The sequence below is a fragment of the Pungitius pungitius genome, chromosome 4 (genome assembly GCF_949316345.1).
Source record: "Pungitius pungitius chromosome 4, fPunPun2.1, whole genome shotgun sequence".
Classification (NCBI taxonomy): Eukaryota; Metazoa; Chordata; class Actinopteri; order Perciformes; family Gasterosteidae; genus Pungitius; species Pungitius pungitius.
Genome location: NC_084903.1, coordinates 1,891,596 through 1,912,866, shown reverse-complemented (window position 1 = coordinate 1,912,866; position 21,271 = coordinate 1,891,596). Strand labels below are relative to the sequence as shown.

The 21,271-nt window shown below is 40.8% G+C and overlaps 29 non-coding genes across 29 annotated transcripts; all 29 read left to right on the top strand.

The window, feature by feature from the left end:
• Window positions 1-139: 139 nt before the first annotated feature.
• On the top strand, window positions 140-240 carry trnay-gua (transfer RNA tyrosine (anticodon GUA)). Its single transcript has 2 exons — window positions 140-176; window positions 205-240. It is a non-coding gene; the product is annotated as a tRNA-Tyr (tRNA).
• A 206-nt stretch (window positions 241-446) lies between these two features.
• trnay-gua (transfer RNA tyrosine (anticodon GUA)) lies at window positions 447-547 on the top strand. Its single transcript has 2 exons — window positions 447-483; window positions 512-547. It is a non-coding gene; the product is annotated as a tRNA-Tyr (tRNA).
• A 431-nt stretch (window positions 548-978) lies between these two features.
• On the top strand, window positions 979-1,079 carry trnay-gua (transfer RNA tyrosine (anticodon GUA)). The gene is made up of 2 exons: window positions 979-1,015; window positions 1,044-1,079. It is a non-coding gene; the product is annotated as a tRNA-Tyr (tRNA).
• A 200-nt stretch (window positions 1,080-1,279) lies between these two features.
• Window positions 1,280-1,380, top strand: trnay-gua (transfer RNA tyrosine (anticodon GUA)). Its single transcript has 2 exons — window positions 1,280-1,316; window positions 1,345-1,380. It is a non-coding gene; the product is annotated as a tRNA-Tyr (tRNA).
• A 206-nt stretch (window positions 1,381-1,586) lies between these two features.
• Window positions 1,587-1,687, top strand: trnay-gua (transfer RNA tyrosine (anticodon GUA)). Its single transcript has 2 exons — window positions 1,587-1,623; window positions 1,652-1,687. It is a non-coding gene; the product is annotated as a tRNA-Tyr (tRNA).
• Window positions 1,688-2,124: 437 nt separating this feature from the next.
• On the top strand, window positions 2,125-2,225 carry trnay-gua (transfer RNA tyrosine (anticodon GUA)). The gene is made up of 2 exons: window positions 2,125-2,161; window positions 2,190-2,225. It is a non-coding gene; the product is annotated as a tRNA-Tyr (tRNA).
• A 206-nt stretch (window positions 2,226-2,431) lies between these two features.
• trnay-gua (transfer RNA tyrosine (anticodon GUA)) lies at window positions 2,432-2,532 on the top strand. Its single transcript has 2 exons — window positions 2,432-2,468; window positions 2,497-2,532. It is a non-coding gene; the product is annotated as a tRNA-Tyr (tRNA).
• A 1,339-nt stretch (window positions 2,533-3,871) lies between these two features.
• On the top strand, window positions 3,872-3,972 carry trnay-gua (transfer RNA tyrosine (anticodon GUA)). Its single transcript has 2 exons — window positions 3,872-3,908; window positions 3,937-3,972. It is a non-coding gene; the product is annotated as a tRNA-Tyr (tRNA).
• Window positions 3,973-4,172: 200 nt separating this feature from the next.
• On the top strand, window positions 4,173-4,273 carry trnay-gua (transfer RNA tyrosine (anticodon GUA)). The gene is made up of 2 exons: window positions 4,173-4,209; window positions 4,238-4,273. It is a non-coding gene; the product is annotated as a tRNA-Tyr (tRNA).
• Window positions 4,274-4,473: 200 nt separating this feature from the next.
• Window positions 4,474-4,574, top strand: trnay-gua (transfer RNA tyrosine (anticodon GUA)). The gene is made up of 2 exons: window positions 4,474-4,510; window positions 4,539-4,574. It is a non-coding gene; the product is annotated as a tRNA-Tyr (tRNA).
• A 206-nt stretch (window positions 4,575-4,780) lies between these two features.
• Window positions 4,781-4,881, top strand: trnay-gua (transfer RNA tyrosine (anticodon GUA)). Its single transcript has 2 exons — window positions 4,781-4,817; window positions 4,846-4,881. It is a non-coding gene; the product is annotated as a tRNA-Tyr (tRNA).
• A 732-nt stretch (window positions 4,882-5,613) lies between these two features.
• trnay-gua (transfer RNA tyrosine (anticodon GUA)) lies at window positions 5,614-5,714 on the top strand. The gene is made up of 2 exons: window positions 5,614-5,650; window positions 5,679-5,714. It is a non-coding gene; the product is annotated as a tRNA-Tyr (tRNA).
• Window positions 5,715-6,982: 1,268 nt separating this feature from the next.
• On the top strand, window positions 6,983-7,083 carry trnay-gua (transfer RNA tyrosine (anticodon GUA)). The gene is made up of 2 exons: window positions 6,983-7,019; window positions 7,048-7,083. It is a non-coding gene; the product is annotated as a tRNA-Tyr (tRNA).
• A 206-nt stretch (window positions 7,084-7,289) lies between these two features.
• On the top strand, window positions 7,290-7,390 carry trnay-gua (transfer RNA tyrosine (anticodon GUA)). The gene is made up of 2 exons: window positions 7,290-7,326; window positions 7,355-7,390. It is a non-coding gene; the product is annotated as a tRNA-Tyr (tRNA).
• Window positions 7,391-7,897: 507 nt separating this feature from the next.
• trnay-gua (transfer RNA tyrosine (anticodon GUA)) lies at window positions 7,898-7,998 on the top strand. Its single transcript has 2 exons — window positions 7,898-7,934; window positions 7,963-7,998. It is a non-coding gene; the product is annotated as a tRNA-Tyr (tRNA).
• A 129-nt stretch (window positions 7,999-8,127) lies between these two features.
• Window positions 8,128-8,228, top strand: trnay-gua (transfer RNA tyrosine (anticodon GUA)). Its single transcript has 2 exons — window positions 8,128-8,164; window positions 8,193-8,228. It is a non-coding gene; the product is annotated as a tRNA-Tyr (tRNA).
• A 507-nt stretch (window positions 8,229-8,735) lies between these two features.
• trnay-gua (transfer RNA tyrosine (anticodon GUA)) lies at window positions 8,736-8,836 on the top strand. Its single transcript has 2 exons — window positions 8,736-8,772; window positions 8,801-8,836. It is a non-coding gene; the product is annotated as a tRNA-Tyr (tRNA).
• Window positions 8,837-9,042: 206 nt separating this feature from the next.
• On the top strand, window positions 9,043-9,143 carry trnay-gua (transfer RNA tyrosine (anticodon GUA)). The gene is made up of 2 exons: window positions 9,043-9,079; window positions 9,108-9,143. It is a non-coding gene; the product is annotated as a tRNA-Tyr (tRNA).
• A 200-nt stretch (window positions 9,144-9,343) lies between these two features.
• Window positions 9,344-9,444, top strand: trnay-gua (transfer RNA tyrosine (anticodon GUA)). The gene is made up of 2 exons: window positions 9,344-9,380; window positions 9,409-9,444. It is a non-coding gene; the product is annotated as a tRNA-Tyr (tRNA).
• A 1,936-nt stretch (window positions 9,445-11,380) lies between these two features.
• trnay-gua (transfer RNA tyrosine (anticodon GUA)) lies at window positions 11,381-11,481 on the top strand. The gene is made up of 2 exons: window positions 11,381-11,417; window positions 11,446-11,481. It is a non-coding gene; the product is annotated as a tRNA-Tyr (tRNA).
• A 206-nt stretch (window positions 11,482-11,687) lies between these two features.
• trnay-gua (transfer RNA tyrosine (anticodon GUA)) lies at window positions 11,688-11,788 on the top strand. Its single transcript has 2 exons — window positions 11,688-11,724; window positions 11,753-11,788. It is a non-coding gene; the product is annotated as a tRNA-Tyr (tRNA).
• Window positions 11,789-13,280: 1,492 nt separating this feature from the next.
• On the top strand, window positions 13,281-13,381 carry trnay-gua (transfer RNA tyrosine (anticodon GUA)). Its single transcript has 2 exons — window positions 13,281-13,317; window positions 13,346-13,381. It is a non-coding gene; the product is annotated as a tRNA-Tyr (tRNA).
• Window positions 13,382-13,587: 206 nt separating this feature from the next.
• Window positions 13,588-13,688, top strand: trnay-gua (transfer RNA tyrosine (anticodon GUA)). Its single transcript has 2 exons — window positions 13,588-13,624; window positions 13,653-13,688. It is a non-coding gene; the product is annotated as a tRNA-Tyr (tRNA).
• A 660-nt stretch (window positions 13,689-14,348) lies between these two features.
• trnay-gua (transfer RNA tyrosine (anticodon GUA)) lies at window positions 14,349-14,449 on the top strand. The gene is made up of 2 exons: window positions 14,349-14,385; window positions 14,414-14,449. It is a non-coding gene; the product is annotated as a tRNA-Tyr (tRNA).
• A 1,339-nt stretch (window positions 14,450-15,788) lies between these two features.
• On the top strand, window positions 15,789-15,889 carry trnay-gua (transfer RNA tyrosine (anticodon GUA)). Its single transcript has 2 exons — window positions 15,789-15,825; window positions 15,854-15,889. It is a non-coding gene; the product is annotated as a tRNA-Tyr (tRNA).
• Window positions 15,890-16,095: 206 nt separating this feature from the next.
• On the top strand, window positions 16,096-16,196 carry trnay-gua (transfer RNA tyrosine (anticodon GUA)). The gene is made up of 2 exons: window positions 16,096-16,132; window positions 16,161-16,196. It is a non-coding gene; the product is annotated as a tRNA-Tyr (tRNA).
• Window positions 16,197-16,856: 660 nt separating this feature from the next.
• trnay-gua (transfer RNA tyrosine (anticodon GUA)) lies at window positions 16,857-16,957 on the top strand. The gene is made up of 2 exons: window positions 16,857-16,893; window positions 16,922-16,957. It is a non-coding gene; the product is annotated as a tRNA-Tyr (tRNA).
• Window positions 16,958-17,766: 809 nt separating this feature from the next.
• On the top strand, window positions 17,767-17,867 carry trnay-gua (transfer RNA tyrosine (anticodon GUA)). The gene is made up of 2 exons: window positions 17,767-17,803; window positions 17,832-17,867. It is a non-coding gene; the product is annotated as a tRNA-Tyr (tRNA).
• Window positions 17,868-18,670: 803 nt separating this feature from the next.
• trnay-gua (transfer RNA tyrosine (anticodon GUA)) lies at window positions 18,671-18,771 on the top strand. The gene is made up of 2 exons: window positions 18,671-18,707; window positions 18,736-18,771. It is a non-coding gene; the product is annotated as a tRNA-Tyr (tRNA).
• The last annotated feature ends 2,500 nt before the right edge of the window (window positions 18,772-21,271 follow it).

The window sequence follows — 21,271 nt, the reverse complement described above, 5'->3', positions numbered from 1 at the left end:
GAGTTTTTACTGATATCAAACCAAATCTTCTCTTGAAATTTCCTGATAACAAATCCATCTGTTCTTTGTAAAACAAACTTTGGTTCGTCTTTAGGTCCAGCCTTGTATTCCCTGCTAAAAAACAACACAATAACTTTACCCTTCGATAGCTCAGTTGGTAGAGCGGAGGACTGTAGGCTTATATTCAATGTGCAATTAGCAGGTATCCTTAGGTCGCTGGTTCAACTCCGGCTCGAAGGAGAATATTATCTTTGTCCGTTTTGGAAGAGTTGTATGGCCCTCATTATTAGTGAGAGTGGAATAAACAGAGTTTTAACTGATGGCCAACCAAATCTTCTCTTGAAATTTCCTGAAAACGAATCCATCTGTTCTTTGTAAAACAAACTTTGGTTCGTCTTCAGGTCAAGCTTTGTTATACATGCTAAAAAACAACTCAATAAGATTACCCTTCGATAGCTCAGTTGGTAGAGCGGAGGACTGTAGGCTGATATTCAATGTGCAATTAGCAGGTATCCTTAGGTCGCTGGTTCAACTCCGGCTCGAAGGAGGTTTTTATCTTTGTCCGTTTTGGAAGAGTTGTATGGCCCTTAGTGAGAGTGGAATAAACAGGGATTTTACTGATATCAAACCAAATCTGGTTCAACTCCGGCTCGAAGGAGAATTTTATCTTTGTCACCCTTCGATAGCTCAGTTGGTAGAGCGGAGGACTGTAGGCTGATATTCAATGTGCAATTAGCAGGTATCCTTAGATCGCTGGTTCAACTCCGGCTCGAAGGAGAATTTTATCTTTGTCCGTTTTGGAAGAGTTGTATGGCCCCGTAGTGAGAGTGGAATAAACAGGGATTTTACTGATATCAAACCAAATCTTCTCTTGAAATTTCCTGAAAACGAATCCATCTGTTCTTTGTAAAACAAACTTTGGTTCGTCTTTAGGTCCAGCCTTGTATTCCCTGCTAAAAAACAACACATTAACTTTACCCTTCGATAGCTCAGTTGGTAGAGCGGAGGACTGTAGGCTGATATTCAATGTGCAATTAGCAGGTATCCTTAGGTCGCTGGTTCAACTCCGGCTCGAAGGAGGTTTTTATCTTTGTCCGTTTTGGAAGAGTTGTATGGCCCTTAGTGAGAGTGAAATAAACAGAGTTTTTACTGATGGCCAACCAAATCTTCTCTTGAAATTTCCTGAAAACGAATCCATCTGTTCTTTGTAAAACAAACTTTGGTTCGTCTTCAGGTCGAACTTTGTTATACAGGCTAAAAAACAACTCAATAAGATTACCCTTCGATAGCTCAGTTGGTAGAGCGGAGGACTGTAGGCTGATATTCAATGTGCAATTAGCAGGTATCCTTAGGTCGCTGGTTCAACTCCGGCTCGAAGGAGCTTTTTATCTTTGTCCGTTTTGGAAGAGTTGTATGGCCCTCATTATTAGTGAGAGTGGAATAAACAGAGTTTTAACTGATGGCCAACCAAATCTTCTCTTGAAATTTCCTGAAAACGAATCCATCTGTTCTTTGTAAAACAAACTTTGGTTCGTCTTCAGGTCGAACTTTGTTACACAGGCTAAAAAACAACTCAATAAGATTACCCTTCGATAGCTCAGTTGGTAGAGCGGAGGACTGTAGGCTGATATTCAATGTGCAATTAGCAGGTATCCTTAGGTCGCTGGTTCAACTCCGGCTCGAAGGAGAATTTTATCTTTGTCCGTTTTGGAAGAGTTGTATGGCCCTCATTATTAGTGAGAGTTTAATAAACAGGGATTTTACTGATATCAAACCAAATCTGGTTCAACTCCGGCTCGAAGGAGAATTTTTTCTTTGTCACCCTTCGATAGCTCAGTTGGTAGAGCGGAGGACTGTAGGCTGATATTCAATGTGCAATTAGCAGGTATCCTTAGATCGCTGGTTCAACTCCGGCTCGAAGGAGAATTTTATCTTTGTCCGTTTTGGAAGAGTTGTATGGCCCCGTAGTGAGAGTGGAATAAACAGGGATTTTACTGATATCAAACCAAATCTTCTCTTGAAATTTCCTGAAAACGAATCCATCTGTTCTTTGTAAAACAAACTTTGGTTCGTCTTTAGGTCCAGCCTTGTATTCCCTGCTAAAAAACAACACATTAACTTTACCCTTCGATAGCTCAGTTGGTAGAGCGGAGGACTGTAGGCTGATATTCAATGTGCAATTAGCAGGTATCCTTAGGTCGCTGGTTCAACTCCGGCTCGAAGGAGGTTTTTATCTTTGTCCGTTTTGGAAGAGTTGTATGGCCCTCATTATTAGTGAGAGTTTAATAAACAGGGATTTTACTGATGGCCAACCAAATCTTCTCTTGAAATTTCCTGAAAACGAATCCATCTGTTCTTTGTAAAACAAACTTTGGTTCGTCTTTAGGTCCAGCCTTGTATTCCCTGCTAAAAAACAACACAATAACTTTACCCTTCGATAGCTCAGTTGGTAGAGCGGAGGACTGTAGGCTGATATTCAATGTGCAATTAGCAGGTATCCTTAGGTCGCTGGTTCAACTCCGGCTCGAAGGAGCTTTTTATCTTTGTCCGTTTTGGAAGAGTTGTATGGCCCTCATTATTAGTGAGAGTGGAATAAACAGAGTTTTTACTGATATCAAACCAAATCTTCTCTTGAAATTTCCTGAAAACAAATCCATCTGTTCTTTGTAAAACAAACTTTGGTTCGTCTTTAGGTCCAGCCTTGTATTCCCTGCTAAAAAACAACACAATAAATTTACCCTTCGATAGCTCAGTTGGTAGAGCGGAGGACTGTAGGCTGATATTCAATGTGCAATTAGCAGGTATCCCTAGGTCGCTGGTTCAACTCCGGCTCGAAGGAGGTTTTTATCTTTGTCCGTTTTGGAAGAGTTGTATGGCCCTTAGTGAGAGTGGAATAAACAGAGTTTTTACTGATGGCCAACCAAATCTTCTCTTGAAATTTCCTGAAAACGAATCCATCTGTTCTTTGTAAAACAAACTTTGGTTCGTCTTTAGGTCCAGCCTTGTATTCCCTGCTAAAAAACAACACAATAACTTTACCCTTCGATAGCTCAGTTGGTAGAGCGGAGGACTGTAGGCTGATATTCAATGTGCAATTAGCAGGTATCCTTAGGTCGCTGCTTCAACTCCGGCTCGAAGGAGAATTTTATCTTTGTCCGTTTTGGAAGAGTTGTATGGCCCTTAGTGAGAGTGGAATAAACAGGGATTTTACTGATATCAAACCAAATCTGGTTCAACTCCGGCTCGAAGGAGAATTTTATCTTTGTCACCCTTCGATAGCTCAGTTGGTAGAGCGGAGGACTGTAGGCTGATATTCAATGTGCAATAAGCAGGTATACTTAGGTCGCTGGTTCAACTCCGGCTCGAAGGAGCTTTTTATCTTTGTCCGTTTTGGAAGAGTTGTATGGCCCTTAGTGAGAGTGAAATAAACAGAGTTTTTACTGATGGCCAACCAAATCTTCTCTTGAAATTTCCTGAAAACGAATCCATCTGTTCTTTGTAAAACAAACTTTGGTTCGTCTTCAGGTCAAGCTTTGTTATACTTGCTAAAAAACAACTCAATAAGATTACCCTTCGATAGCTCAGTTGGTAGAGCGGAGGACTGTAGGCTGATATTCAATGTGCAATTAGCAGGTATCCTTAGGTCGATGGTTCAACTCCGGCTCGAAGGAGCTTTTTATCTTTGTCCGTTTTGGAAGAGTTGTATGGCCCTTAGTGAGAGTGGAATAAACAGAATTTTTACTGATATCAAACCAAATCTTCTCTTGAAATTTCCTGAAAACAAATCCATCTGTTCTTTGTAAAACAAACTTTGGTTCGTCTTTAGGTCCAGCCTTGTATTCCCTGCTAAAAAACAACACATTAACTTTACCCTTCGATAGCTCAGTTGGTAGAGCGGAGGACTGTAGGCTGATATTCAATGTGCAATTAGCAGGTATCCTTAGGTCGCTGGTTCAACTCCGGCTCGAAGGAGGTTTTTATCTTTGTCCGTTTTGGAAGAGTTGTATGGCCCTTAGTGAGAGTGAAATAAACAGAGTTTTTACTGATGGCCAACCAAATCTTCTCTTGAAATTTCCTGAAAACGAATCCATCTGTTCTTTGTAAAACAAACTTTGGTTCGTCTTCAGGTCAAGCTTTGTTATACTTGCTAAAAAACAACTCAATAAGATTACCCTTCGATAGCTCAGTTGGTAGAGCGGAGGACTGTAGGCTGATATTCAATGTGCAATTAGCAGGTATCCTTAGGTCGCTGGTTCAACTCCGGCTCGAAGGAGCTTTTTATCTTTGTCCGTTTTGGAAGAGTTATATGGCCCTTAGTGAGAGTGGAATAAACAGAGTTTTTACTGATATCAAACCAAATCTTCTCTTGAAATTTCCTGAAAACAAATCCATCTGTTCTTTGTAAAACAAACTTTGGTTCGTCTTTAGGTCCAGCCTTGTATTCCCTGCTAAAAAACAACACAATAACTTTACCCTTCGATAGCTCAGTTGGTAGAGCGGAGGACTGTAGGCTTATATTCAATGTGCAATTAGCAGGTATCCTTAGGTCGCTGGTTCAACTCCGGCTCGAAGGAGAATATTATCTTTGTCCGTTTTGGAAGAGTTGTATGGCCCTCATTATTAGTGAGAGTGGAATAAACAGAGTTTTAACTGATGGCCAACCAAATCTTCTCTTGAAATTTCCTGAAAACGAATCCATCTGTTCTTTGTAAAACAAACTTTGGTTCGTCTTCAGGTCAAGCTTTGTTATACATGCTAAAAAACAACTCAATAAGATTACCCTTCGATAGCTCAGTTGGTAGAGCGGAGGACTGTAGGCTGATATTCAATGTGCAATTAGCAGGTATCCTTAGGTCGCTGGTTCAACTCCGGCTCGAAGGAGGTTTTTATCTTTGTCCGTTTTGGAAGAGTTGTATGGCCCTTAGTGAGAGTGGAATAAACAGGGATTTTACTGATATCAAACCAAATCTGGTTCAACTCCGGCTCGAAGGAGAATTTTATCTTTGTCACCCTTCGATAGCTCAGTTGGTAGAGCGGAGGACTGTAGGCTGATATTCAATGTGCAATTAGCAGGTATCCTTAGATCGCTGGTTCAACTCCGGCTCGAAGGAGAATTTTATCTTTGTCCGTTTTGGAAGAGTTGTATGGCCCCGTAGTGAGAGTGGAATAAACAGGGATTTTACTGATATCAAACCAAATCTTCTCTTGAAATTTCCTGAAAACGAATCCATCTGTTCTTTGTAAAACAAACTTTGGTTCGTCTTTAGGTCCAGCCTTGTATTCCCTGCTAAAAAACAACACATTAACTTTACCCTTCGATAGCTCAGTTGGTAGAGCGGAGGACTGTAGGCTGATATTCAATGTGCAATTAGCAGGTAGGTCGCTGGTTCAACTCCGGCTCGAAGGAGGTTTTTATCTTCGTCCGTTTTGGAAGAGTTGTATGGCCCTCATTATTAGTGAGAGTGGAATAAACAGAGTTTTAACTGATGGCCAACCAAATCTTCTCTTGAAATTTCCTGAAAACGAATCCATCTGTTCTTTGTAAAACAAACTTTGGTTCGTCTTCAGGTCGAACTTTGTTATACAGGCTAAAAAACAACTCAATAAGATTACCCTTCGATAGCTCAGTTGGTAGAGCGGAGGACTGTAGGCTGATATTCAATGTGCAATTAGCAGGTATCCTTAGGTCGCTGGTTCAACTCCGGCTCGAAGGAGAATTTTATCTTTGTCCGTTTTGGAAGAGTTGTATGGCCCTCATTATTAGTGAGAGTTTAATAAACAGGGATTTTACTGATATCAAACCAAATCTGGTTCAACTCCGGCTCGAAGGAGAATTTTTTCTTTGTCACCCTTCGATAGCTCAGTTGGTAGAGCGGAGGACTGTAGGCTGATATTCAATGTGCAATAAGCAGGTATACTTAGGTCGCTGGTTCAACTCCGGCTCGAAGGAGCTTTTTATCTTTGTCCGTTTTGGAAGAGTTGTATGGCCCTTAGTGAGAGTGAAATAAACAGAGTTTTTACTGATGGCCAACCAAATCTTCTCTTGAAATTTCCTGAAAACGAATCCATCTGTTCTTTGTAAAACAAACTTTGGTTCGTCTTCAGGTCAAGCTTTGTTATACTTGCTAAAAAACAACTCAATAAGATTACCCTTCGATAGCTCAGTTGGTAGAGCGGAGGACTGTAGGCTGATATTCAATGTGCAATTAGCAGGTATCCTTAGGTCGATGGTTCAACTCCGGCTCGAAGGAGCTTTTTATCTTTGTCCGTTTTGGAAGAGTTGTATGGCCCTTAGTGAGAGTGGAATAAACAGGGATTTTACTGATATCAAACCAAATCTGGTTCAACTCCGGCTCGAAGGAGAATTTTATCTTTGTCACCCTTCGATAGCTCAGTTGGTAGAGCGGAGGACTGTAGGCTGATATTCAATGTGCAATAAGCAGGTATACTTAGGTCGCTGGTTCAACTCCGGCTCGAAGGAGCTTTTTATCTTTGTCCGTTTTGGAAGAGTTGTATGGCCCTTAGTGAGAGTGAAATAAACAGAGTTTTTACTGATGGCCAACCAAATCTTCTCTTGAAATTTCCTGAAAACGAATCCATCTGTTCTTTGTAAAACAAACTTTGGTTCGTCTTCAGGTCAAGCTTTGTTATACTTGCTAAAAAACAACTCAATAAGATTACCCTTCGATAGCTCAGTTGGTAGAGCGGAGGACTGTAGGCTGATATTCAATGTGCAATTAGCAGGTATCCTTAGGTCGATGGTTCAACTCCGGCTCGAAGGAGCTTTTTATCTTTGTCCGTTTTGGAAGAGTTGTATGGCCCTTAGTGAGAGTGGAATAAACAGAATTTTTACTGATATCAAACCAAATCTTCTCTTGAAATTTCCTGAAAACAAATCCATCTGTTCTTTGTAAAACAAACTTTGGTTCGTCTTTAGGTCCAGCCTTGTATTCCCTGCTAAAAAACAACACAATAACTTTACCCTTCGATAGCTCAGTTGGTAGAGCGGAGGACTGTAGGCTTATATTCAATGTGCAATTAGCAGGTATCCTTAGGTCGCTGGTTCAACTCCGGCTCGAAGGAGAATATTATCTTTGTCCGTTTTGGAAGAGTTGTATGGCCCTCATTATTAGTGAGAGTGGAATAAACAGAGTTTTAACTGATGGCCAACCAAATCTTCTCTTGAAATTTCCTGAAAACGAATCCATCTGTTCTTTGTAAAACAAACTTTGGTTCGTCTTCAGGTCAAGCTTTGTTATACATGCTAAAAAACAACTCAATAAGATAACCCTTCGATAGCTCAGTTGGTAGAGCGGAGGACTGTAGGCTGATATTCAATGTGCAATTAGCAGGTATCCTTAGGTCGCTGGTTCAACTCCGGCTCGAAGGAGCTTTTTATCTTTGTCCGTTTTGGAAGAGTTGTAGGGCCCTTAGTGAGAGTGGAATAAACAGAGTTTTTACTGATATCAAACCAAATCTTCTCTTGAAATTTCCTGAAAACGAATCCATCTGTTCTTTGTAAAACAAACTTTGGTTCGTCTTCAGGTCAAGCTTTGTTATACATGCTAAAAAACAACTCAATAAGATTACCCTTCGATAGCTCAGTTGGTAGAGCGGAGGACTGTAGGCTGATATTCAATGTGCAATTAGCAGGTATCCTTAGGTCGCTGGTTTAACTCCGGCTCGAAGGAGGTTTTTATCTTTGTCCGTTTTGGAAGAGTTGAATGGCCCTCATTATTAGTGAGAGTTTAATAAACAGGGATTTTACTGATGGCCAACCAAATCTTCTCTTGAAATTTCCTGAAAACAAATCCATCTGTTCTTTGTAAAACAAACTTTGGTTCGTCTTTAGGTCCAGCCTTGTATTCCCTGCTAAAAAACAACACAATAACTTTACCCTTCGATAGCTCAGTTGGTAGAGCGGAGGACTGTAGGCTGATATTCAATGTGCAATTAGCAGGTATCCTTAGGTCGCTGGTTCAACTCCGGCTCGAAGGAGGTTTTTATCTTTGTCCGTTTTGGAAGAGTTGTATGGCCCTTAGTGAGAGTGGAATAAACAGGGATTTTACTGATATCAAACCAAATCTGGTTCAACTCCGGCTCGAAGGAGAATTTTATCTTTGTCACCCTTCGATAGCTCAGTTGGTAGAGCGGAGGACTGTAGGCTGATATTCAATGTGCAATAAGCAGGTATCCTTAGGTCGCTGGTTCAACTCCGGCTCGAAGGAGCTTTTTATCTTTGTCCGTTTTGGAAGAGTTGTATGGCCCTTAGTGAGAGTGAAATAAACAGAGTTTTTACTGATGGCCAACCAAATCTTCTCTTGAAATTTCCTGAAAACGAATCCATCTGTTCTTTGTAAAACAAACTTTGGTTCGTCTTCAGGTCAAGCTTTGTTATACTTGCTAAAAAACAACTCAATAAGATTACCCTTCGATAGCTCAGTTGGTAGAACGGAGGACTGTAGGCTGATATTCAATGTGCAATTAGCAGGTATCCTTAGGTCGATGGTTCAACTTCGGCTCGAAGGAGCTTTTTATCTTTGTCCGTTTTGGAAGAGTTGTATGGCCCTCATTATTAGTGAGAGTTTAATAAACAGGGATTTTACTGATGGCCAACCAAATCTTCTCTTGAAATTTCCTGAAAACGAATCCATCTGTTCTTTGTAAAACAAACTTTGGTTCGTCTTTAGGTCCAGCCTTGTATTCCCTGCTAAAAAACAACACAATAACTTTACCCTTCGATAGCTCAGTTGGTAGAGCGGAGGACTGTAGGCTTATATTCAATGTGCAATTAGCAGGTATCCTTAGGTCGCTGGTTCAACTCCGGCTCGAAGGAGAATATTATCTTTGTCCGTTTTGGAAGAGTTGTATGGCCCTCATTATTAGTGAGAGTGGAATAAACAGAGTTTTAACTGATGGCCAACCAAATCTTCTCTTGAAATTTCCTGAAAACGAATCCATCTGTTCTTTGTAAAACAAACGTTGGTTCGTCTTCAGGTCAAGCTTAGTTATACATGCTAAAAAACAACTCAATAACATTACCCTTCGATAGCTCAGTTGGTAGAGCGGAGGACTGTAGGCTGATATTCAATGTCCAATAAGCAGGTATCCTTAGGTCGCTGGTTCAACTCCGGCTCGAAGGAGGTTTTTATCTTTGTCCGTTTTGGAAGACTTGTATGGCCCTTAGTGAGAGTGGAATAAACAGGGATTTTACTGATATCAAACCAAATCTTCTCTTGAAATTTCCTGAAAACGAATCCATCTGTTCTTTGTAAAACAAACTTTGGTTCGTCTTCAGGTCCAGCCTTGTATTCCCTGCTAAAAAACAACACAATAACTTTACCCTTCGATAGCTCAGTTGGTAGAGCGGAGGACTGTAGGCTGATATTCAATGTGCAATTAGCAGGTATCCTTAGGTCGCTGGTTCAACTCCGGCTCGAAGGAGGTTTTTATCTTTGTCCGTTTTGGAAGAGTTGTATGGCCCTTAGTGAGAGTGGAATAAACAGGGATTTTACTGATATCAAACCAAATCTTCTCTTGAAATTTCCTGAAAACGAATACATCTGTTCTTTGTAAAACAAACTTTGGTTCGTCTTTAGGTCCAGCCTTGTATTCCCTGCTAAAAAACAACACAATAACTTTACCCTTTGATAGCTCAGTTGGTAGAGCGGAGGACTGTAGGCTGATAATCATTGTGCAATTAGCAGTTATCCTTAGGTCGCTGGTTCAACTCCGGCTCGAAGGAGGTTTTTATCTTTGTCCGTTTTGGAAGAGTTGTATGGCCCTTAGTGAGAGTGGAATAAACAGGGATTTTACTGATATCAAACCAAATCTTCTCTTGAAATTTCCTGAAAACGAATCCATCTGTTCTTTGTAAAACAAACTTTGGTTCGTCTTTAGGTCCAGCCTTGTATTCCCTGCTAAAAAAACAACACAATAACTTTATCCTTCGATAGCTCAGTTGGTAGAGCGGAGGACTGTAGGCTGATATTCAATGTGCAATTAGCAGGTATCCTTAGGTCGTTGGTTCAACTCCGGCTCGAAGGAGGTTTTTATCTTTGTCCGTTTTGGAAGAGTTGTATGGCCCTTAGTGAGAGTGGAATAAACAGGGATTTTACTGATATCAAACCAAATCTTCTCTTGAAATTTCCTGAAAACGAATACATCTGTTCTTTGTAAAACAAACTTTGGTTCGTCTTTAGGTCCAGCCTTGTATTCCCTGCTAAAAAACAACACAATAACTTTACCCTTTGATAGCTCAGTTGGTAGAGCGGAGGACTGTAGGCTGATAATCATTGTGCAATTAGCAGTTATCCTTAGGTCGCTGGTTCAACTCCGGCTCGAAGGAGGTTTTTATCTTTGTCCGTTTTGGAAGAGTTGTATGGCCCTTAGTGAGAGTGGAATAAACAGGGATTTTACTGATATCAAACCAAATCTTCTCTTGAAATTTCCTGAAAACGAATCCATCTGTTCTTTGTAAAACAAACTTTGGTTCGTCTTTAGGTCCAGCCTTGTATTCCCTGCTAAAAAAACAACACAATAACTTGACCCTTTGATAGCTCAGTTGGTAGAGCGGAGGACTGTAGGCTGATATTCATTGTGCAATTAGCAGTTATCCTTAGGTCGCTGGTTCAACTCCGGCTCGAAGGAGGTTTTTATCTTTGTCCGTTTTGGAAGAGTTGTATGGCTCTTAGTGAGAGTGGAATAAACAGGGATTTTACTGATATCAAACCAAATCTTCTCTTGAAATTTCCTGAAAACGAATCCATCTGTTCTTTGTAAAACAAACTTTGGTTCGTCTTCATGTCCAGCCTTGTATTCCCTGCTAAAAAACAACACAATAACTTTACCCTTCGATAGCTCAGTTGGTAGAGCGGAGGACTGTAGGCTGATATTCATTGTGCAATTAGCAGTTATCTTTAGGTCGCTGGTTCAACTCCGGCTCGAAGGAGGTTTTTATCTTTGTCCGTTTTGGAAGAGTTGTATGGCCCTTAGTGAGAGTGGAATAAACAGGGATTTTACTGATATCAAACCAAATCTTCTCTTGAAATTTCCTGAAAACGAATCCATCTGTTCTTTGTAAAACAAACTTTGGTTCGTCTTCAGGTCCAGCCTTGTATTCCCTGCTAAAAAACAACACAATAACTTTACCCTTCGATAGCTCAGTTGGTAGAGCGGAGGACTGTAGGCTGATATTCATTGTGCAATTAGCAGTTATCTTAGGTCGCTGGTTCAACTCCGGCTCGAAGGAGGTTTTTATCTTTGTCCGTATTGGAAGAGTTGTATGGCCCTTAGTGAGAGTGGAATAAACAGGGATTTTACTGATATCAAACCAAATCTGGTTCAACTCCGGCTCGAAGGAGAAATTTATCTTTGTCACCCTTCGATAGCTCAGTTGGTAGAGCGGAGGACTGTAGGCTGATATTCAATGTGCAATTAGCAGGTATCCTTAGGTCGCTGGTTCAACTCCGGCTCGAAGGAGGTTTTTATCTTTGTCCGTTTTGGAAGAGTTGTATGGCCCTCATTATTAGTGAGAGTGGAATAAACAGGGATTTTACTGATATCAAACCAAATCTTCTCTTGAAATTTCCTGAAAACGAATCCATCTGTTCTTTGTAAAACAAACTTTGGTTCGTCTTTAGGTCCAGCCTTGTATTCCCTGCTAAAAAACAACACAATAACTTTACCCTTCGATAGCTCAGTTGGTAGAGCGGAGGACTGTAGGCTGATATTCATTGTGCAATTAGCAGGTATCCTTAGGTCGCTGGTTCAACTCCGGCTCGAAGGAGGTTTTTATCTTTGTCCGTTTTGGAAGAGTTGTATGGCCCTTAGTGAGAGTGGAATAAACAGGGATTTTACTGATATCAAACCAAATCTGGTTTAACTCCGGCTCGAAGGAGAATTTTATCTTTGTCACCCTTCGATATCTCAGTTGGTAGAGCGGAGGACTGTATGCTGATATTCAATGTGCAATTAGCAGGTATCCTTAGGTCGCTGGTTCAACTCCGGCTCGAAGGAGGTTTTTATCTTTGTCCGTTTTGGAAGAGTTGTATGGCCCTTAGTGAGAGTGGAATAAACAGGGATTTTACTGATATCAAACCAAATCTGGTTCAACTCCGGCTCGAAGGAGAATTTTATCTTTGTCACCCTTCGATAGCTCAGTTGGTAGAGCGGAGGACTGTATGCTGATATTCAATGTGCAATTAGCAGGTATCCTTAGGTCGCTGGTTCAACTCTGGCTCGAAGGAGAATTTTATCTTTGTCCGTTTTGGAAGAGTTGTATGGCCCATAGTGAGAGTGGAATAAACAGGGATTTTACTGATATCAAACCAAATCTTCTCTTGAAATTTCCTGAAAACGAATCCATCTGTTCTTTGTAAAACAAACTTTGGTTCGTCTTTAGGTCCAGCCTTGTATTCCCTGCTAAAAAAACAACACAATAACTTTATCCTTCGATAGCTCAGTTGGTAGAGCGGAGGACTGTAGGCTGATATTCAATGTGCAATTAGCAGGTATCCTTAGGTCGTTGGTTCAACTCCGGCTCGAAGGAGGTTTTTATCTTTGTCCGTTTTGGAAGAGTTGTATGGCCCTTAGTGAGAGTGGAATAAACAGGGATTTTACTGATATCAAACCAAATCTTCTCTTGAAATTTCCTGAAAACGAATACATCTGTTCTTTGTAAAACAAACTTTGGTTCGTCTTTAGGTCCAGCCTTGTATTCCCTGCTAAAAAACAACACAATAACTTTACCCTTTGATAGCTCAGTTGGTAGAGCGGAGGACTGTAGGCTGATAATCATTGTGCAATTAGCAGTTATCCTTAGGTCGCTGGTTCAACTCCGGCTCGAAGGAGGTTTTTATCTTTGTCCGTTTTGGAAGAGTTGTATGGCCCTTAGTGAGAGTGGAATAAACAGGGATTTTACTGATATCAAACCAAATCTTCTCTTGAAATTTCCTGAAAACGAATCCATCTGTTCTTTGTAAAACAAACTTTGGTTCGTCTTCAGGTCCAGCCTTGTATTCCCTGCTAAAAAACAACACAATAACTTTACCCTTCGATAGCTCAGTTGGTAGAGCGGAGGACTGTAGGCTGATATTCATTGTGCAATTAGCAGTTATCTTAGGTCGCTGGTTCAACTCCGGCTCGAAGGAGGTTTTTATCTTTGTCCGTATTGGAAGAGTTGTATGGCCCTTAGTGAGAGTGGAATAAACAGGGATTTTACTGATATCAAACCAAATCTGGTTCAACTCCGGCTCGAAGGAGAAATTTATCTTTGTCACCCTTCGATAGCTCAGTTGGTAGAGCGGAGGACTGTAGGCTGATATTCAATGTGCAATTAGCAGGTATCCTTAGGTCGCTGGTTCAACTCCGGCTCGAAGGAGGTTTTTATCTTTGTCCGTTTTGGAAGAGTTGTATGGCCCTCATTATTAGTGAGAGTGGAATAAACAGGGATTTTACTGATATCAAACCAAATCTTCTCTTGAAATTTCCTGAAAACGAATCCATCTGTTCTTTGTAAAACAAACTTTGGTTCGTCTTTAGGTCCAGCCTTGTATTCCCTGCTAAAAAACAACACAATAACTTTACCCTTCGATAGCTCAGTTGGTAGAGCGGAGGACTGTAGGCTGATATTCATTGTGCAATTAGCAGGTATCCTTAGGTCGCTGGTTCAACTCCGGCTCGAAGGAGGTTTTTATCTTTGTCCGTTTTGGAAGAGTTGTATGGCCCTTAGTGAGAGTGGAATAAACAGGGATTTTACTGATATCAAACCAAATCTGGTTTAACTCCGGCTCGAAGGAGAATTTTATCTTTGTCACCCTTCGATATCTCAGTTGGTAGAGCGGAGGACTGTATGCTGATATTCAATGTGCAATTAGCAGGTATCCTTAGGTCGCTGGTTCAACTCCGGCTCGAAGGAGGTTTTTATCTTTGTCCGTTTTGGAAGAGTTGTATGGCCCTTAGTGAGAGTGGAATAAACAGGGATTTTACTGATATCAAACCAAATCTGGTTCAACTCCGGCTCGAAGGAGAATTTTATCTTTGTCACCCTTCGATAGCTCAGTTGGTAGAGCGGAGGACTGTATGCTGATATTCAATGTGCAATTAGCAGGTATCCTTAGGTCGCTGGTTCAACTCTGGCTCGAAGGAGAATTTTATCTTTGTCCGTTTTGGAAGAGTTGTATGGCCCATAGTGAGAGTGGAATAAACAGGGATTTTACTGATATCAAACCAAATCTTCTCTTGAAATTTCCTGAAAACGAATCCATCTGTTCTTTGTAAAACAAACTTTGGTTCGTCTTCAGGTCCAGCCTTGTATTCCCTGCTAAAAAACAACACAATAACTTTACCCTTCGATAGCTCAGTTGGTAGAGCGGAGGACTGTAGGCTGATATTCATTGTGCAATTAGCAGTTATCCTTAGGTCGCTGGTTCAACTCCGGCTCGAAGGAGGTTTTTATCTTTGTCCGTTTTGGAAGAGTTGTATGGCCCTCATTATTAGTGAGAGTGGAATAAACAGGGATTTTACTGATATCAAACCAAATCTTCTCTTGAAATTTCCTGAAAACGAATCCATCTGTTCTTTGTAAAACAAACTTTGGTTCGTCTTTAGGTCCAGCCTTGTATTCCCTGCTAAAAAAACAACACAATAACTTTACCCTTCGATAGCTCAGTTGGTAGAGCGGAGGACTGTAGGCTGATATTCAATGTGCAATTAGCAGGTATCCTTAGGTCGTTGGTTCAACTCCGGCTCGAAGGAGGTTTTTATCTTTGTCCGTTTTGGAAGAGTTGTATGGCTCTTAGTGAGAGTGGAATAAACAGGGATTTTACTGATATCAAACCAAATCTTCTCTTGAAATTTCCTGAAAACGAATCCATCTGTTCTTTGTAAAACAAACTTTGGTTCGTCTTTAGGTCCAGCCTTGTATTCCCTGCTAAAAAACAACACAATAACTTGACCCTTTGATAGCTCAGTTGGTAGAGCGGAGGACTGTAGGCTGATATTCATTGTGCAATTAGCAGTTATCCTTAGGTCGCTGGTTCAACTCCGGCTCGATGGAGGTTTTTATCTTTGTCCGTTTTGGAAGAGTTGTATGGCCCTTAGTGAGAGTGGAATAAACAGGGATTTTACTGATATCAAACCAAATCTTCTCTTGAAATTTCCTGAAAACGAATCCATCTGTTCTTTGTAAAACAAACTTTGGTTCGTCTTCAGGTCCAGCCTTGTATTCCCTGCTAAAAAACAACACAATAACTTTACCCTTCGATAGCTCAGTTGGTAGAGCGTAGGACTGTAGGCTGATATTCAATGTGCAATTAGCAGGTATCCTTAGGTCGCTGGTTCAACTCCGGCTCGAAGGAGGTTTTTATCTTTGTCCGTTTTGGAAGAGTTGTATGGCCCTTAGTGAGAGTGGAATAAACAGGGATTTTACTGATATCAAACCAAATCTTCTCTTGAAATTTCCTGAAAACGAATCCATCTGTTCTTTGTAAAACAAACTTTGGTTCGTCTTCAGGTCCAGCCTTGTATTCCCTGCTAAAAAACAACACAATAACTTTACCCTTCGATAGCTCAGTTGGTAGAGCGGAGGACTGTAGGCTGATATTCATTGTGCAATTAGCAGTTATCTTAGGTCGCTGGTTCAACTCCGGCTCGAAGGAGGTTTTTATCTTTGTCCGTATTGGAAGAGTTGTATGGCCCTTAGTGAGAGTGGAATAAACAGGGATTTTACTGATATCAAACCAAATCTGGTTCAACTCCGGCTCGAAGGAGAAATTTATCTTTGTCACCCTTCGATAGCTCAGTTGGTAGAGCGGAGGACTGTAGGCTGATATTCAATGTGCAATTAGCAGGTATCCTTAGGTCGCTGGTTCAACTCCGGCTCGAAGGAGGTTTTTATCTTTGTCCGTTTTGGAAGAGTTGTATGGCCCTCATTATTAGTGAGAGTGGAATAAACAGGGATTTTACTGATATCAAACCAAATCTTCTCTTGAAATTTCCTGAAAACGAATCCATCTGTTCTTTGTAAAACAAACTTTGGTTCGTCTTTAGGTCCAGCCTTGTATTCCCTGCTAAAAAACAACACAATAACTTTACCCTTCGATAGCTCAGTTGGTAGAGCGGAGGACTGTAGGCTGATATTCATTGTGCAATTAGCAGGTATCCTTAGGTCGCTGGTTCAACTCCGGCTCGAAGGAGGTTTTTATCTTTGTCCGTTTTGGAAGAGTTGTATGGCCCTTAGTGAGAGTGGAATAAACAGGGATTTTACTGATATCAAACCAAATCTGGTTTAACTCCGGCTCGAAGGAGAATTTTATCTTTGTCACCCTTCGATATCTCAGTTGGTAGAGCGGAGGACTGTATGCTGATATTCAATGTGCAATTAGCAGGTATCCTTAGGTCGCTGGTTCAACTCCGGCTCGAAGGAGGTTTTTATCTTTGTCCGTTTTGGAAGAGTTGTATGGCCCTTAGTGAGAGTGGAATAAACAGGGATTTTACTGATATCAAACCAAATCTGGTTCAACTCCGGCTCGAAGGAGAATTTTATCTTTGTCACCCTTCGATAGCTCAGTTGGTAGAGCGGAGGACTGTATGCTGATATTCAATGTGCAATTAGCAGGTATCCTTAGGTCGCTGGTTCAACTCTGGCTCGAAGGAGAATTTTATCTTTGTCCGTTTTGGAAGAGTTGTATGGCCCATAGTGAGAGTGGAATAAACAGGGATTTTACTGATATCAAACCAAATCTTCTCTTGAAATTTCCTGAAAACGAATCCATCTGTTCTTTGTAAAACAAACTTTGGTTCGTCTTCAGGTCCAGCCTTGTATTCCCTGCTAAAAAACAACACAATAACTTTACCCTTCGATAGCTCAGTTGGTAGAGCGGAGGACTGTAGGCTGATATTCATTGTGCAATTAGCAGTTATCCTTAGGTCGCTGGTTCAACTCCGGCTCGAAGGAGGTTTTTATCTTTGTCCGTTTTGGAAGAGTTGTATGGCCCTCATTATTAGTGAGAGTGGAATAAACAGGGATTTTACTGATATCAAACCAAATCTTCTCTTGAAATTTCCTGAAAACGAATCCATCTGTTCTTTGTAAAACAAACTTTGGTTCGTCTTTAGGTCCAGCCTTGTATTCCCTGCTAAAAAAACAACACAATAACTTTACCCTTCGATAGCTCAGTTGGTAGAGCGGAGGACTGTAGGCTGATATTCAATGTGCAATTAGCAGGTATCCTTAGGTCGTTGGTTCAACTCCGGCTCGAAGGAGGTTTTTATCTTTGTCCGTTTTGGAAGAGTTGTATGGCTCTTAGTGAGAGTGGAATAAACAGGGATTTTACTGATATCAAACCAAATCTTCTCTTGAAATTTCCTGAAAACGAATACATCTGTTCTTTGTAAAACAAACTTTGGTTCGTCTTTAGGTCCAGCCTTGTATTCCCTGCTAAAAAACAACACAATAACTTTACCCTTTGATAGCTCAGTTGGTAGAGCGGAGGACTGTAGGCTGATATTCATTGTGCAATTAGCAGTTATCCTTAGGTCGCTGGTTCAACTCCGGCTCGAAGGAGGTTTTTATCTTTGTCCGTTTTGGAAGAGTTGTATGGCCCTTAGTGAGAGTGGAATAAACAGGGATTTTACTGATATCAAACCAAATCTTCTCTTGAAATTTCCTGAAAACGAATCCATCTGTTCTTTGTAAAACAAACTTTGGTTCGTCTTTAGGTCCAGCCTTGTATTCCCTGCTAAAAAACAACACAATAACTTTACCCTTTGATAGCTCAGTTGGTAGAGCGGAGGACTGTAAGCTGATAATCATTGTGCAATTAGCAGTTATCCTTAGGTCGCTGGTTCAACTCCGGCTCGAAGGAGGTTTTTATCTTTGTCCGTTTTGGAAGAGTTGTATGGCCCTTAGTGAGAGTGGAATAAACAGGGATTTTACTGATATCAAACCAAATCTTCTCTTAAAATTTCCTGAAAACGAATCCATCTGTTCTTTGTAAAACAAACTTTGGTTCGTCTTTAGGTCCAGCCTTGTATTCCCTGCTAAAAAAACAACACAATAACTTTACCCTTCGATAGCTCAGTTGGTAGAGCGGAGGACTGTAGGCTGATATTCAATGTGCAATTAGCAGGTATCCTTAGGTCGTTGGTTCAACTCCGGCTCGAAGGAGGTTTTTATCTTTGTCCGTTTTGGAAGAGTTGTATGGCCCTTAGTGAGAGTGGAATAAACAGGGATTTTACTGATATCAAACCAAATCTTCTCTTGAAATTTCCTGAAAACGAATACATCTGTTCTTTGTAAAACAAACTTTGGTTCGTCTTTAGGTCCAGCCTTGTATTCCCTGCTAAAAAACAACACAATAACTTTACCCTTTGATAGCTCAGTTGGTAGAGCGGAGGACTGTAGGCTGATATTCATTGTGCAATTAGCAGTTATCCTTAGGTCGCTGGTTCAACTCCGGCTTGAAGGAGGTTTTTATCTTTGTCCGTTTTGGAAGAGTTGTATGGCCCTTAGTGAGAGTGGAATAAACAGGGATTTTACTGATATCAAACCAAATCTTCTCTTGAAATTTCCTGAAAACGAATCCATCTGTTCTTTGTAAAACAAACTTTGGTTCGTCTTCAGGTCCAGCCTTGTATTCCCTGCTAAAAAACAACACAATAACTTTACCCTTCGATAGCTCAGTTGGTAGAGCGGAGGACTGTAGGCTGATATTCAATGTGCAATTAGCAGGTATCCTTAGGTCGCTGGTTCAACTCCGGCTCGAAGGAGGTTTTTATCTTTGTCCGTTTTGGAAGAGTTGTATGGCCCTTAGTGAGAGTGGAATAAACAGGGATTTTACTGATATCAAACCAAATCTTCTCTTGAAATTTCCTGAAAACGAATACATCTGTTCTTTGTAAAACAAACTTTGGTTCGTCTTTAGGTCCAGCCTTGTATTCCCTGCTAAAAAACAACACAATAACTTTACCCTTTGATAGCTCAGTTGGTAGAGCGGAGGACTGTAGGCTGATAATCATTGTGCAATTAGCAGTTATCCTTAGGTCGCTGGTTCAACTCCGGCTCGAAGGAGGTTTTTATCTTTGTCCGTTTTGGAAGAGTTGTATGGCCCTTAGTGAGAGTGGAATAAACAGGGATTTTACTGATATCAAACCAAATCTTCTCTTGAAATTTCCTGAAAACGAATCCATCTGTTCTTTGTAAAACAAACTTTGGTTCGTCTTTAGGTCCAGCCTTGTATTCCCTGCTAAAAAAACAACACAATAACTTTATCCTTCGATAGCTCAGTTGGTAGAGCGGAGGACTGTAGGCTGATATTCAATGTGCAATTAGCAGGTATCCTTAGGTCGTTGGTTCAACTCCGGCTCGAAGGAGGTTTTTATCTTTGTCCGTTTTGGAAGAGTTGTATGGCCCTTAGTGAGAGTGGAATAAACAGGGATTTTACTGATATCAAACCAAATCTTCTCTTGAAATTTCCTGAAAACGAATACATCTGTTCTTTGTAAAACAAACTTTGGTTCGTCTTTAGGTCCAGCCTTGTATTCCCTGCTAAAAAACAACACAATAACTTTACCCTTTGATAGCTCAGTTGGTAGAGCGGAGGACTGTAGGCTGATAATCATTGTGCAATTAGCAGTTATCCTTAGGTCGCTGGTTCAACTCCGGCTCGAAGGAGGTTTTTATCTTTGTCCGTTTTGGAAGAGTTGTATGGCCCTTAGTGAGAGTGGAATAAACAGGGATTTTACTGATATCAAACCAAATCTTCTCTTGAAATTTCCTGAAAACGAATCCATCTGTTCTTTGTAAAACAAACTTTGGTTCGTCTTTAGGTCCAGCCTTGTATTCCCTGCTAAAAAAACAACACAATAACTTGACCCTTTGATAGCTCAGTTGGTAGAGCGGAGGACTGTAGGCTGATATTCATTGTGCAATTAGCAGTTATCCTTAGGTCGCTGGTTCAACTCCGGCTCGAAGGAGGTTTTTATCTTTGTCCGTTTTGGAAGAGTTGTATGGCTCTTAGTGAGAGTGGAATAAACAGGGATTTTACTGATATCAAACCAAATCTTCTCTTGAAATTTCCTGAAAACGAATCCATCTGTTCTTTGTAAAACAAACTTTGGTTCGTCTTTAGGTCCAGCCTTGTATTCCCTGCTAAAAAAACAACACAATAACTTTATCCTTCGATAGCTCAGTTGGTAGAGCGGAGGACTGTAGGCTGATATTCAATGTGCAATTAGCAGGTATCCTTAGGTCGTTGGTTCAACTCCGGCTCGAAGGAGGTTTTTATCTTTGTCCGTTTTGGAAGAGTTGTATGGCCCTTAGTGAGAGTGGAATAAACAGGGATTTTACTGATATCAAACCAAATCTTCTCTTGAAATTTCCTGAAAACGAATACATCTGTTCTTTGTAAAACAAACTTTGGTTCGTCTTTAGGTCCAGCCTTGTATTCCCTGCTAAAAAACAACACAATAACTTGACCCTTTGATAGCTCAGTTGGTAGAGCGGAGGACTGTAGGCTGATATTCATTGTGCAATTAGCAGTTATCCTTAGGTCGCTGGTTCAACTCCGGCTCGATGGAGGTTTTTATCTTTGTCCGTTTTGGAAGAGTTGTATGGCCCTTAGTGAGAGTGGAATAAACAGGGATTTTACTGATATCAAAGCAAATCTTCTCTTGAAATTTCCTGAAAACGAATCCATCTGTTCTTTGTAAAACAAACTTTGGTTCGTCTTCAGGTCCAGCCTTGTATTCCATTCTAAAAAACAACACAATAACTTTACCCTTCGATAGCTCAGTTGGTAGAGCGTAGGACTGTAGGCTGATATTCAATGTGCAATTAGCAGGTATCCTTAGGTCGCTGGTTCAACTCCGGCTCGAAGGAGGTTTTTATCTTTGTCCGTTTTGGAAGAGTTGTATGGCCCTTAGTGAGAGTGGAATAAACAGGGATTTTACTGATATCAAACCAAATCTTCTCTTGAAATTTCCTGAAAACGAATCCATCTGTTCTTTGTAAAACAAACTTTGGTTCGTCTTCAGGTCCAGCCTTGTATTCCCTGCTAAAAAACAACACAATAACTTTACCCTTCGATAGCTCAGTTGGTAGAGCGGAGGACTGTAGGCTGATATTCATTGTGCAATTAGCAGTTATCTTAGGTCGCTGGTTCAACTCCGGCTCGAAGGAGGTTTTTATCTTTGTCCGTATTGGAAGAGTTGTATGGCCCTTAGTGAGAGTGGAATAAACAGGGATTTTACTGATATCAAACCAAATCTG